The following is an 11,494-nucleotide window of genomic DNA, read 5'->3' on the forward strand; positions in this document are numbered from 1 at the left end:
GCTGTGGGGGAAGCCCATTAGCTCGGTGCAGGAGAGCATTTCCGCTAAGCTCTAGTTGCACTGTGGCGTGAGGGGAATGGGGCGGCAATGTTTGTCTGACCTGGGGGTGAGCAGGGGGCGAGCACGGGGTGACCATGTCTGTCAGACACGGGGTGATTACAGGGTGACCAGGGCGTCAGCACGGGTCACCAGAGTAGGACATTTATTAAAGTGACCCGGCAGCAGAACTATTACACCAGATCTATCAATGAAGTAAAACACATTGTGGATTATTAGGTCTACAGGCAGTCCTCGGTTATCCAGCGGAATCCGTTCTGGAAGTAGCGTGGGAGAGTGAAACCGTTGTAACGCTAGTCCCATGTTAATCAGTGGCGGTGAGCGTTGGATAACGCATTCCGGCGTCGAAAAACGGCCCATAGTGTTGCATTGTAAAGCGTTGACTATGCCATTCGTTGTAAAGTGAAACGTTGGATAACGAGGACTACCTGTATTAAGCTATTAAGTCTCCTGGCGTAGGGTTACTAGGTGTCCAGTATCGAATGGAACTGTCCTGATTTGGACACTGTCCATTAAAACATTAGAGGTAATACTAGACATGTGTCCAGTATTACCTCTCTGGGCGTGTGTGTATACCAGTATAACCCCTCTGGGCGTGTGTGTATACCGGTATTGCCTCTCTGGGTGTATATGTGTATACCGGTATTGCCTCTCTGGGTGTATATGTGTATACCGGTATTACCTCTCTGGGCATGTGTGTGTATTCCGGTATTAACTCTCTGGACGTGTATGTGTATACCGGTATTACCTCTCTGGGAGTGTGTGTGTATTCCGGTATTAACTCTCTGGACGTGTATGTGTATACCGGTATTACCCCTCTGGGCGTGTGTGTATACCGGTATTACCTCTCTGGGTGTGTGTGTGTGTATTCCGGTATTAACTCTCTGGACGTGTATGTGTATACCGGTATTACCCCTCTGGGCGTGTGTGTATACCGGTATTACCTCTCTGGGCGTGTGTGTGTATTCCGGTATTACCTCTCTGGGCGTGTATGTGTATACCGGTATTACCTCTCTGGGCGTGTATGTGTATACCGGTATTGCCTCTCTGGGCGTGTGTGTGTACCGGTATTACCTCTCTGGGCGTGTGTGTATACCGGTATTGCCTCTCTGGGCGTGTGTGTATACCGGTATTGCCTCTCTGGGCGTGTATGTGTATACCGGTATTGCCTCTCTGGGCGTGTGTGTATACCGGTATTGCCTCTCTGGGCGTGTGTGTATACCGGTATTGCCTCTCTGGGCGTGTATGTGTATACCGGTATTGCCTCTCTGGGCGTGTATGTGTATACCGGTATTGCCTCTCTGGGCGTGTGTGTATACCGGTATTGCCTCTCTGGTCGTGTATGTGTATAACGGTATTACCTCTCTGGGCGTGTGTGTATACCGGTATTGCCTCTCTGGGCGTGTATGTGTATACCGGTATTGCCTCTCTGGGCGTGTATGTGTATACCGGTATTACCCCTCTGGGCGTGTGTGTATACCGGTATTACCTCTCTGGGTGTGTGTGTGTGTATTCCGGTATTAACTCTCTGGACGTGTATGTGTATACCGGTATTACCCCTCTGGGCGTGTGTGTATACCGGTATTACCTCTCTGGGCGTGTGTGTGTATTCCGGTATTACCTCTCTGGGCGTGTATGTGTATACCGGTATTACCTCTCTGGGCGTGTATGTGTATACCGGTATTGCCTCTCTGGGCGTGTGTGTGTACCGGTATTACCTCTCTGGGCGTGTGTGTATACCGGTATTGCCTCTCTGGGCGTGTGTGTATACCGGTATTGCCTCTCTGGGCGTGTATGTGTATACCGGTATTGCCTCTCTGGGCGTGTGTGTATACCGGTATTGCCTCTCTGGGCGTGTGTGTATACCGGTATTGCCTCTCTGGGCGTGTATGTGTATACCGGTATTGCCTCTCTGGGCGTGTATGTGTATACCGGTATTGCCTCTCTGGGCGTGTGTGTATACCGGTATTGCCTCTCTGGTCGTGTATGTGTATAACGGTATTACCTCTCTGGGCGTGTGTGTATACCGGTATTGCCTCTCTGGGCGTGTATGTGTATACCGGTATTGCCTCTCTGGGCGTGTATGTGTATACCGGTATTGCCTCTCTGGGCGTGTGTGTATACCGGTATTGCCTCTCTGGATGTTGTGACCTGACCGGATTGGGGGATGCTGCGGGATTTCCGCACACAGGGAGAGAGCAGGGCTGTTGCTAGGGGGCTGGACAACTTCCTCCATCATGATTGGCTGCTGCTGGGTAATGCAGCCAATCAGGAGGAGGTGTCAGGAGACTGGGGGTGGAGCCAAGGAGAGGAGGAAACAGCGGAGAGCGGTGTATGTGTGTCTCAAGCACGTCACACCTTTCACCATAGTGTCCAGTATTTTTGGAGAAGCCACCTGGCAACCCTACTCTTGGGTGCAAAATGGGTTAAAAAAAATGGACTTCGCAGCGTTAAAGGCAAAAAAATCCTACTGATTTCAAAAGGATTCCTTGATGCTATTTTTTGTCCCCAGTTTTGACTGGGGATGACCCCCCAATTTAGTTCTGTTTTTACCGTAATGAGGGTTTATTTACATAACAGCCATTAAAAAAAACAACATCTCTCCCTAGATATAGAAATAGGAGCACACAGAATTCCCAGGATGAAGTGACATGCTGCAGGTGCCCACGTCCTCCTGCCGCCACGTTGGAGGAATGAACCAAAGGTCCAGGTGAGGTCCCGAAACGACCGCTGGAGGCCCGTTCGTTTTCATCTCTTGCTAGATGACCGGAAGATATATTGTAGCGGAATATATAGTTCTAACACTGAGGATACATGCCTGCTAAAGAAACTTAATTTTACATAAAAATGTTATATTCAAATCCCCCTTTTATTTTTTTTTCCAAACACCCCCTCGCATGAAGTGACAGGCAGCAGAAAGACGCAGAACGTGGCAGCACACAGAAAGCCATAAAGATCATTACTTAGTATGATTTACCTTGATAAACGTTTTGGGGATTTAGATCATTTAATGCCATAATAAATGTATTACCTCTCATGGAAATATTTAGATTACAAGTATGTCTTCATTCGTGGAACATCCTGGCTTCAATTTATTGTAAATGTATTGATTTGAATGTACCAATCCTGACATGTTAAACCCCAGAGCCATTGACTTAACAGGAGGGGGCGTTGCTCTTATCAACAAATCTCATCTCAATTGCAATTTACTGGGCCAAAGGTTCTGCCTTTAAAGCCACTAACTTTTAATTCCTCTGCGCAAAATGCATTATCAACACTAACACTTCAGACATCATTTTCCAGGGAATAATGAGGCCTTTATTCAAGAATTCCTGGATTTGTTAATGTTGACATCCTGAGACGATTACAACATCCTTATTGCAGGAGATTTCAATCTCTGGTCAGAGAAAATCGACTCTTCTGGTCAAAACCGTTCTAGAAGCACTTTAGTATTGATAGTTTGAGTCTCTACTCCTGGTTCCGTTCCACCTTTCCGGTCACACTGTTGATGAAGTGTTTACTTTTTTGTATAGCCTCAATTCTGGAGTAAGCCCATACCGTGGATTGGTCAGTTCATGCCTTCATTTAATTTATCCTGCACTTGCTAGATAATACCTCCAAACCAAAACCTCCTTCACCCATAAAATTGTTAGGCAGAGTAAAAAAGGATATGGATCCCACTATTTTTGTTAAAAATTTGTAACGCTTGCGCTGCCCACGCACAAGACAGGACCCGGTACTGAGGTGGGGAAGTATAGGACCACGCACCCACAACAGCAGAAGCGTGCCTTGCAGGCAGATTGTCAACGTAGCCGGGTCTGGGTTGGAGAGAGCGGGTTAGTCCTGATACTTGCCGAGGTCTTCGAATGGAGAGTTCAGAATAGTCCAAGTCCGTTAAGCCGTGGTCTGGGGTTGGAGAGGTCAGAATCGTGGAAGTCCGTATAGCCGTGGTCTGGGTTGGAGAGGTCCGCAGATTCGAGGATAAGCCGGGGTCAATATCCAGAGGGGTTCAGAAGTCAAGCCGTTTCAGTACACGTAGAATCAAACTGCAGGAAGGAATACAAGACGAGCAAGGCACAACAGACGCAGGAGTTCAAAGCTACAACAAGGCCTCCGCAGAGGCAAGGATTGGCTGCAGGATACAAGTGGGCTAGATGAGTACTTGCCACGCAGCTTGGGAGCGGTGCATGGCGTCACGTGTGCTCTCCCGCGGTGTGTCCGAGGGGGCGGAGCTAAGCTCCGTGGCACTCTAGAAGAGTGCGCGTGCGCACTGTAAGCAGAGCAGGGATGCGCGCATGCGCTGGTGCCAGAGTGGAGGTCTGTGTGATGACAGGTAAGGAGGGAAAACCTCGCAAAGGACATGTTGCCCGATTCCTTACAACATTTTAGAAAGTCTTACATCTCTCATGTTGGCGTTCAATATCGCAGCTACTGCTGCTCTTGATATTATTGCTAAAAAAAATAGCGATGGACTAAAGATAAATCCCCCTCCAACTTTACGGATCTTAGACATATAAGGAAAAATTATTTCAAAGCCATTATAGAGGCCAACAAACATTATTTGGCCTCACAGATTAAATATTCCAGTAATAATTTACGGGAATTATTCAAAAGTCATCGACTCTTTGCTTGAGTCAAAGAGTTGCTTGAGGTTTAAACAGAACCTCAAGTCCTTTATGAAATCCACCACATGCTGTTCAATAGGCCTTCTCCAAAGTCGCAAAAATTCGACCCACACAACGTGTCAACTCACAAATCTGATATTTTCACAGTCAAACCGACTGAAATGAGGTGGAGCACCTGCCAATATGCCACTATGGAAAAGCTCCTTATCATGATCAGAGGGATCAGACCATCTAGCTGTCCAGGGGACCTTTGTCCAGCCTGGCAAATAAATGAAGCGGTGTTAGGTCTTAACACTTTCCTTCTTGAAATTGCAAACCTCTCTATTAAAGAAACCCTCCCTCGATCCACTGAACACAGATAACTACCGACCCGTTTCTAATATGCCATTTTTAGCTAAAATCATTGAAAAACTATCCCTAAAACAGTCCGTGAACCACCTAACCAGCTTTAATCTTTTGGTCTCCCACGTATCTGGATTTCGAAAATAATGACAGCATTGAGACAACCCCGATTGGTGTCACTGACCTCCTGCTCAACACTGTAGACAGAAGGGGCGCCGCCGCTCTTTTCCTTCTCTGGATGCAAACAGATGGTATCAACGGCGCAATCTGAGAAATAGGTGAATAATATGTGCAATAGTGTGACAATCAAACCCGTGCAATAGTTACTGGATGTCAAATTTGCCCTGGTTTCACACAGCAAATCCTTCCTTCCGTTGAACAGGATATGGACGAAGTATTGATCTCCCCACAATGTAATCGCAATGAGTGACATGTGGCACACTCCAGCCTGGCTCCGGTCTCGTCTGCTGCATGTCCTCCGGGCACGCACGGCTTCCCTGGTCTGTCTCTCTCTGTGTCAGAACAGCAGGGCTCCTGGACGTCTGCGTACTGAACTGGCGGTACAATGGCCTCAAGTTGCCAAAAGACCCACTTATCCTTCTCTAACTGTTCGCGACTTTCAGCAGAATCGATCACACTCTTTTTGCTAACCAGACTTAAATCGGATTTTGGGTTGAGAGGTACAGTGCTGGACTGGTCCCCTTCCTCTCTTGGTGACCATAGTCAGAAAATCACCCTCAAAGAGAATTCTTCAAACACAATCCTGCTTTTTGCCATCCCTCAGGGATCTGCCATCTTACCCGGTTCTTTTCAATATATAGGATATATGTTTTCGATATTTAGTTGAAAACAAATTCAGTTCCCTCAGTACGCGGATGATATCCAGCTGATGTTGGACATCTCCACCGATCCTATCATCAAGGTGAACGGTCTGAATAATTGCCTTAGTGACATCTCTAATTGGATGGCATTGAATTGGTTACAATAGGCCCTAAAGATCAAACAGATTCTGTGAGTAACGCCTTCAACGATCTAAAAATCAGTAACTCCGCCATCCCCAGGAGGTGAGAAGCCTTGGAGCTATTTTTGACACAAAGATCATTGATCATCTTCATATTGCATTTATCGTGAAAAACTGTTACTACCAAATCCATCGGCTGAGACGAATTAAAGCGTTTCTCTGAAAACCAATCTACAGATAGTAGCACCGGCCATGGTTCTCTCCAGTCTGGATTAAGCAAATTCACTCACAAGGGTACAAGTTTTAAAAGCATATTGTGATCATAATCACCACCATCCGGTAACTTCAACTGGTGCTGTGGAAGACCCTCGGTCCCGAGATTGGATAAACCTGTCAGGAATCGGCGTTCTCCACGCTCCCCACACAAAGCATCCCCTTCCCGCAGGGAGTCCCTGGACACACAAAACAAACCTGCCTTACCGGCCTCCACGGCTCCTCGCTCCTGCCGCCGTCGCGGGATCACTCCCCTCGGCGATTCCTCTGCTCAGGGCCGGGCGCGCCCACGCCCTCCTGCACGCACACCTGCACCATCCGCTGGCTCGGTTCACGCACGTACACGAGTTACGGAGCACGCTCAGTCTGCGCACACTTCTGCCCGTCCCCCGGACCTCAGGCTCCGCCCCCGCACACTGCACGGGCATACTCAGGTTACCAACAAGACTCATCTGGCCTGTTATCACCCAAAGAGAAGCAGTTCCAGCCATCACATTAGTGGTGAGTTCATTAAATGTTTGACCAAATATAGCAGGCTAATTTTTAAGTTGATAATTTTGGATGGCCCTCGAATGATTTTATAAATATCAAAATGGCCCTTGGCAGAAAAAAGGTTCCCCACCCCTGCCCTAATACCTTGGCAGACAGCTTTCCTGCTCCCGTTCATGTTTCCCGCCCTTTGTTGGTCTTCCTCGTCGTTCCGCTACATGTTTTCTGTCGGTAGGTCCTAGTTGTGGGTCCGGGATGGGCACCCTCGCTAAGTTCCTGCACGCGCTCTAGTACTGAGTTGTATGGTGAGTAGCGCGGTAGAAAAAATGTGAAATAAACATATATATTATCTTTACTGTCCATGTCACAACTATGCCAATAATATAGTTAATGTCACCTCTTAAATAATATATACAGGCATACCCCACTTTAAGGACACTCCCTTTTAAGTACACTCACGAGTAAGGACATATCTCCCAATAGGCAAACAGCAGCTCGCGCATGCGCCTGTCAGCACGTCCTGAAAAGCAATACCAGCTCCCTACCTGTACCGAAGCTGTGCGCAAGCGGGGAGACTATAGAGCCTGTTACACATGTGTTATTTACATCAGTTCTGCACGTATATGACAATTGCAGTACAGAATATGCATCGATAAGGGGAAAAAAGGTAGTGCTTCACTTTAAGTACATTTTCGCTTTACATACATGTTCTGGACCCATTGCGTACGTTAATGCGAGGTATGCCTGTAGTGATGAGTTAAATAAAACTAGATAATGCATAAAAACCATATACAGAATCCAAGCATACATGTATATAGCGAGGTCCAACAGAAGCCTCATATATCAGTTACAAAAGACCAGCAGTTACACTGATTAGTGCACAGACATACACGCATAATAATAAGATGTCATTGCACCTAAATTACAAGGGACCAACCCTTTACCTAGTGATCAATAAAAGGATATATATTAATTGCTATTGTGACAGGATACAAACAGAGTCAGGGAGTGTTTGATATCACAGAAAGGCTTGTAGATCAATAAACTTCCTCTATTTCCCCTGGAACGCGACCAGTGTCTGTTAATGCTTTTTTATTGTTATTGCCGTCACATTCCATTGTACTGCGCTACAGAACATGTTGGAGTGTTACAAATAATACATGATAATAACAATATAAATTCATTGTTTTCTTACTTCACAGATTAGTTGCGCTTTGTCTATTTGTAGAGGAATCAGTACTTTGGAAATCATGGATGGAAGGTGATTATAGAGAAGAAAAGTAGATTTTGATCTTGAATGTTGGCAACGGCATTGTCACGGGAGACCAGGCCCAATTCACATTTATATTTAAGGGATCAGTCACAAGGCAAAACAGGCAGTAAAATAAATTGCGGTTTATTCGGACAAGACCTCGGAAACACACAGAAATACAAGAAACAGAGAATATACACACTTACGGGGGTCTGGGGAAGAGATCTACCCTTTCCTAGTTGCAAGGCGCCTGTTCAGGAAAGGCTTACCTTGATAGGACCTTGGGCTCCTGGACCGAAATCCAGCCTGCTGGCTAGGCCTCCCCATGCTTCCCGGTGTGAATAGCTCTTTCACAGAAGCATCAGAAGGGAGAGGCCTGCCAGAGGCTGCTTGTCTTCAGACCTCCACCAGGAACAAGAGAGAGAGATGCTTTTACAGCACGCTCTTATATAGGCTGAAATCCTATCTAAATCATTGAGGAGAGTAATAGCCAATTAACGCAGGGATTGAAATTACGCATTCCCTGATAGGAGGGATAAATTCAAAACTTGCCAATAGAAACCTTGCTTATCAGTTCTGACATCCAGAGCCGTTTTCTCTTTCCCTGGCTCCGTGGTGTCTAGTAAAACAAAGACATCCCAATCTGAATATCCTGCTCGCCAAATGGTTTCCCCCCTCTGCCATTCCTCTCCTCTTTGAACTATGGAATCTATGCAAACTAGCCAGCATATTAACCATATGCCTGTGCTTTCTGTATAGAACCTTATAGTAAACATTAAAACACAATATAAAGTACACTTCCTTACAGAATATACTCTGGGGAACCTTATACTTATAAGGGAAATAAATTGGGGAGATTTGGGCTTTGAATCCCTATCTGAACTGGGGCATGGAAATGCTAATCCACATGTAATTCACATGCTAATTCACACTGCCTTTTGTCACCAACCTGGGTTTAAATCACAGGACAAACACAATTCATTGGAGTTTTAAAACACAGAGAACCAACATTTGGACACAAGAGCTGACACTCTCAGCCCATACCATATGGGCTCCCCCTTTATTAAGGAAGGCCGACACAGCCTATCGTCACAGGCATCACGCAAATCTGGCGCTAATTGGCGAGGTTCGGATTGTCGGATTCCGAAAATCCAAACTAATTTCTAATGTATTTGCAGTTGACTTGTTTAGCCAGGGCAGGTGAGAAGCGGTAATTAGGGTGATCACTTGATCTTGATTGCCAGGCTTGGCAAAACCTGGTTTTATGTCCCTCCTGCCCAGTGTTGCCCGGCAAGAAGTGGCAAACTAACGCCAGGACTCAATAAGCTCCAATATGAGTTATCGCATAGCAATCCTACACTAACTGCCATTGACGCTTGGTGACTGTGTAATAACCATTAACGGAGCTCGGAATTGCCACAGAGGTCTGGTTGGACTGAACTGACCGCGTCTGTTCCTGCAAATTAATATCCCACTTGTGGTGCATTTGCATGTCTCGGGAAGGACTGCAATCCTGTCTTTGTGAGGATTCGCCATCCTGGTGGGCGCAGACCGTCTCCTCACCCCAACAAGCCTTCCGTGTCGGACAATCAGGATGTCTCATGGTCCCAGTACGCGCGCGCGGACCTAGCGCGGCCTAATCCCCGTCTGCGGATTCTGACCCCGCTCTGACGCACAACGGGTACATTCGGTCAGCCTCCCTGCTGACGCGTGGTCCAAGCCCCGCCCCCACTCTGGTGATGGACAGGACCGGCGTGGGAGTGACACGCGCTCTCGGCTCCGCCCTCTGACTTCCGTGACGCGCGCGATTGGTCCCGCCCCCACTTGCCCTAAGGTCACTCAGAATCGGCGTGGGAGTGACGCGTGCTACAGGCTCCGCCCCCTGACCTCCGTGATGCGCACGGGACGGCCTGTGAGCAGTTCTGCCCCCATTCCTGATTCAGCTGCATCATAGGGCACACCTGTGTGCACCAGCAGCCTATCGGTGCTTACTTCCTGGTTCTGCCCCAGCTGGCTATTGGAGGCTCTGCCTTTATATACCTTCTGTCTGCTCTCATTCTTTGCTGAGCATAGTCCAGTGTGACGCCGTGCCTTGCTGCATTCCAGTTCCTGTGACCTTGCCTTGCTGATTAACCTCATGTTGCCTGACCTTGCTTGCCTCTTGGATTCTGCACCTCTCCTGATCCGGCTCCGAACGACCATTCTCCTGTCTCCAGTCCTGACCTTGGCTAAGTACTCCAACGACCCGATACTCTCCTATCCTGAACCTGGCTACGTACCCCAACGGTCCGCTACTCTCCAATCCTGAACTTGGCTACGCACACTGACAATCCGCAACTCTCCACTCCTGAATCTGGCAAGTACTTTGACTATTCTCCAATCTGTAATCCTGACTTGGCTTGAACGACTACTCTATATCCTAGGTGCGCCCGCGTGGCTGTGGGTCGGCGTTTACCTGAGCACCGCGGTCGCGCTTCGTTTGTGGTGAGCTACACGTTACAGTCTTCCCCATTATCGCTTAGCATACAATGCTTCCACTGCAGCCAGGGATTCTGGGTAATGACATGCAAATGAGCTGATCAGGACACTATTGCACGGAAACTCCTAATGAAGTGAGTAGCATGTTCTGTGAGATATCCCTCGGATAAGCAGTATTGCAGTTTTAATGGGAAAAATCCCAGTGTGCAAGTTTCTGGGAGAAAAGAAACCAGGACACAAAGTTACATAAAATAAGTATATAACATCTTGATTTGTTATTTTCTTCATTTACCTGTGCGTGTGCTGTCTTTCTCCCAGCACGTACAGTATATCCCGGTGACATGGCGGCCACACGTACAGTATATCCCGGTGACATGGCGGCCACACGTACAGTATATCCCGGTGACATGGCCACACGTACTTTATATCCCGGTGACATGGCCACACATACAGTATATCCCTGTGACATGGCCACACGTACAGTATATCCCTGTGACGTGACGGCCACACGTACAGTATATCCCGGTGACATGGCCACACGTACAGTATATCCCGGTGACATGGCGGCCACACGTACAGTATATCCCAGTGACATGGCAGCCACACGTACAGTATATCCCGGTGACATGACCACACGTACAGTATATCCCAGTGACATGGCGGCCACACGTACAGTATATCCTGGTGACATGACCACACGTACAGTATATCCCGGTGACATGGCGGACACTTATACAGTATATCCCGGTGACATGACCACATGTACAGTATATCCCAGTGACATGGCGGCCACACGTACAGTATATCCCGGTGACATAGCGGACACACATACAGTATATCCCAGTGACACGGCGGACACACGTTCAGTATATCCCGGTGACATGGCGGCTACAGTCCCACCCCCTCCCAACACTGCCCATAATTTTCAATTTGGCCCAGTACCTGAAGAGGAGATTATACAAGCGCTCCTCAAACTAAAACTAAGCAGCCAATGTGGACCCGACTTACTACAATCTA

This window comes from Ascaphus truei, chromosome 9, assembly GCF_040206685.1.
Source record: "Ascaphus truei isolate aAscTru1 chromosome 9, aAscTru1.hap1, whole genome shotgun sequence".
Taxonomy (NCBI): domain Eukaryota; kingdom Metazoa; phylum Chordata; class Amphibia; order Anura; family Ascaphidae; genus Ascaphus; species Ascaphus truei.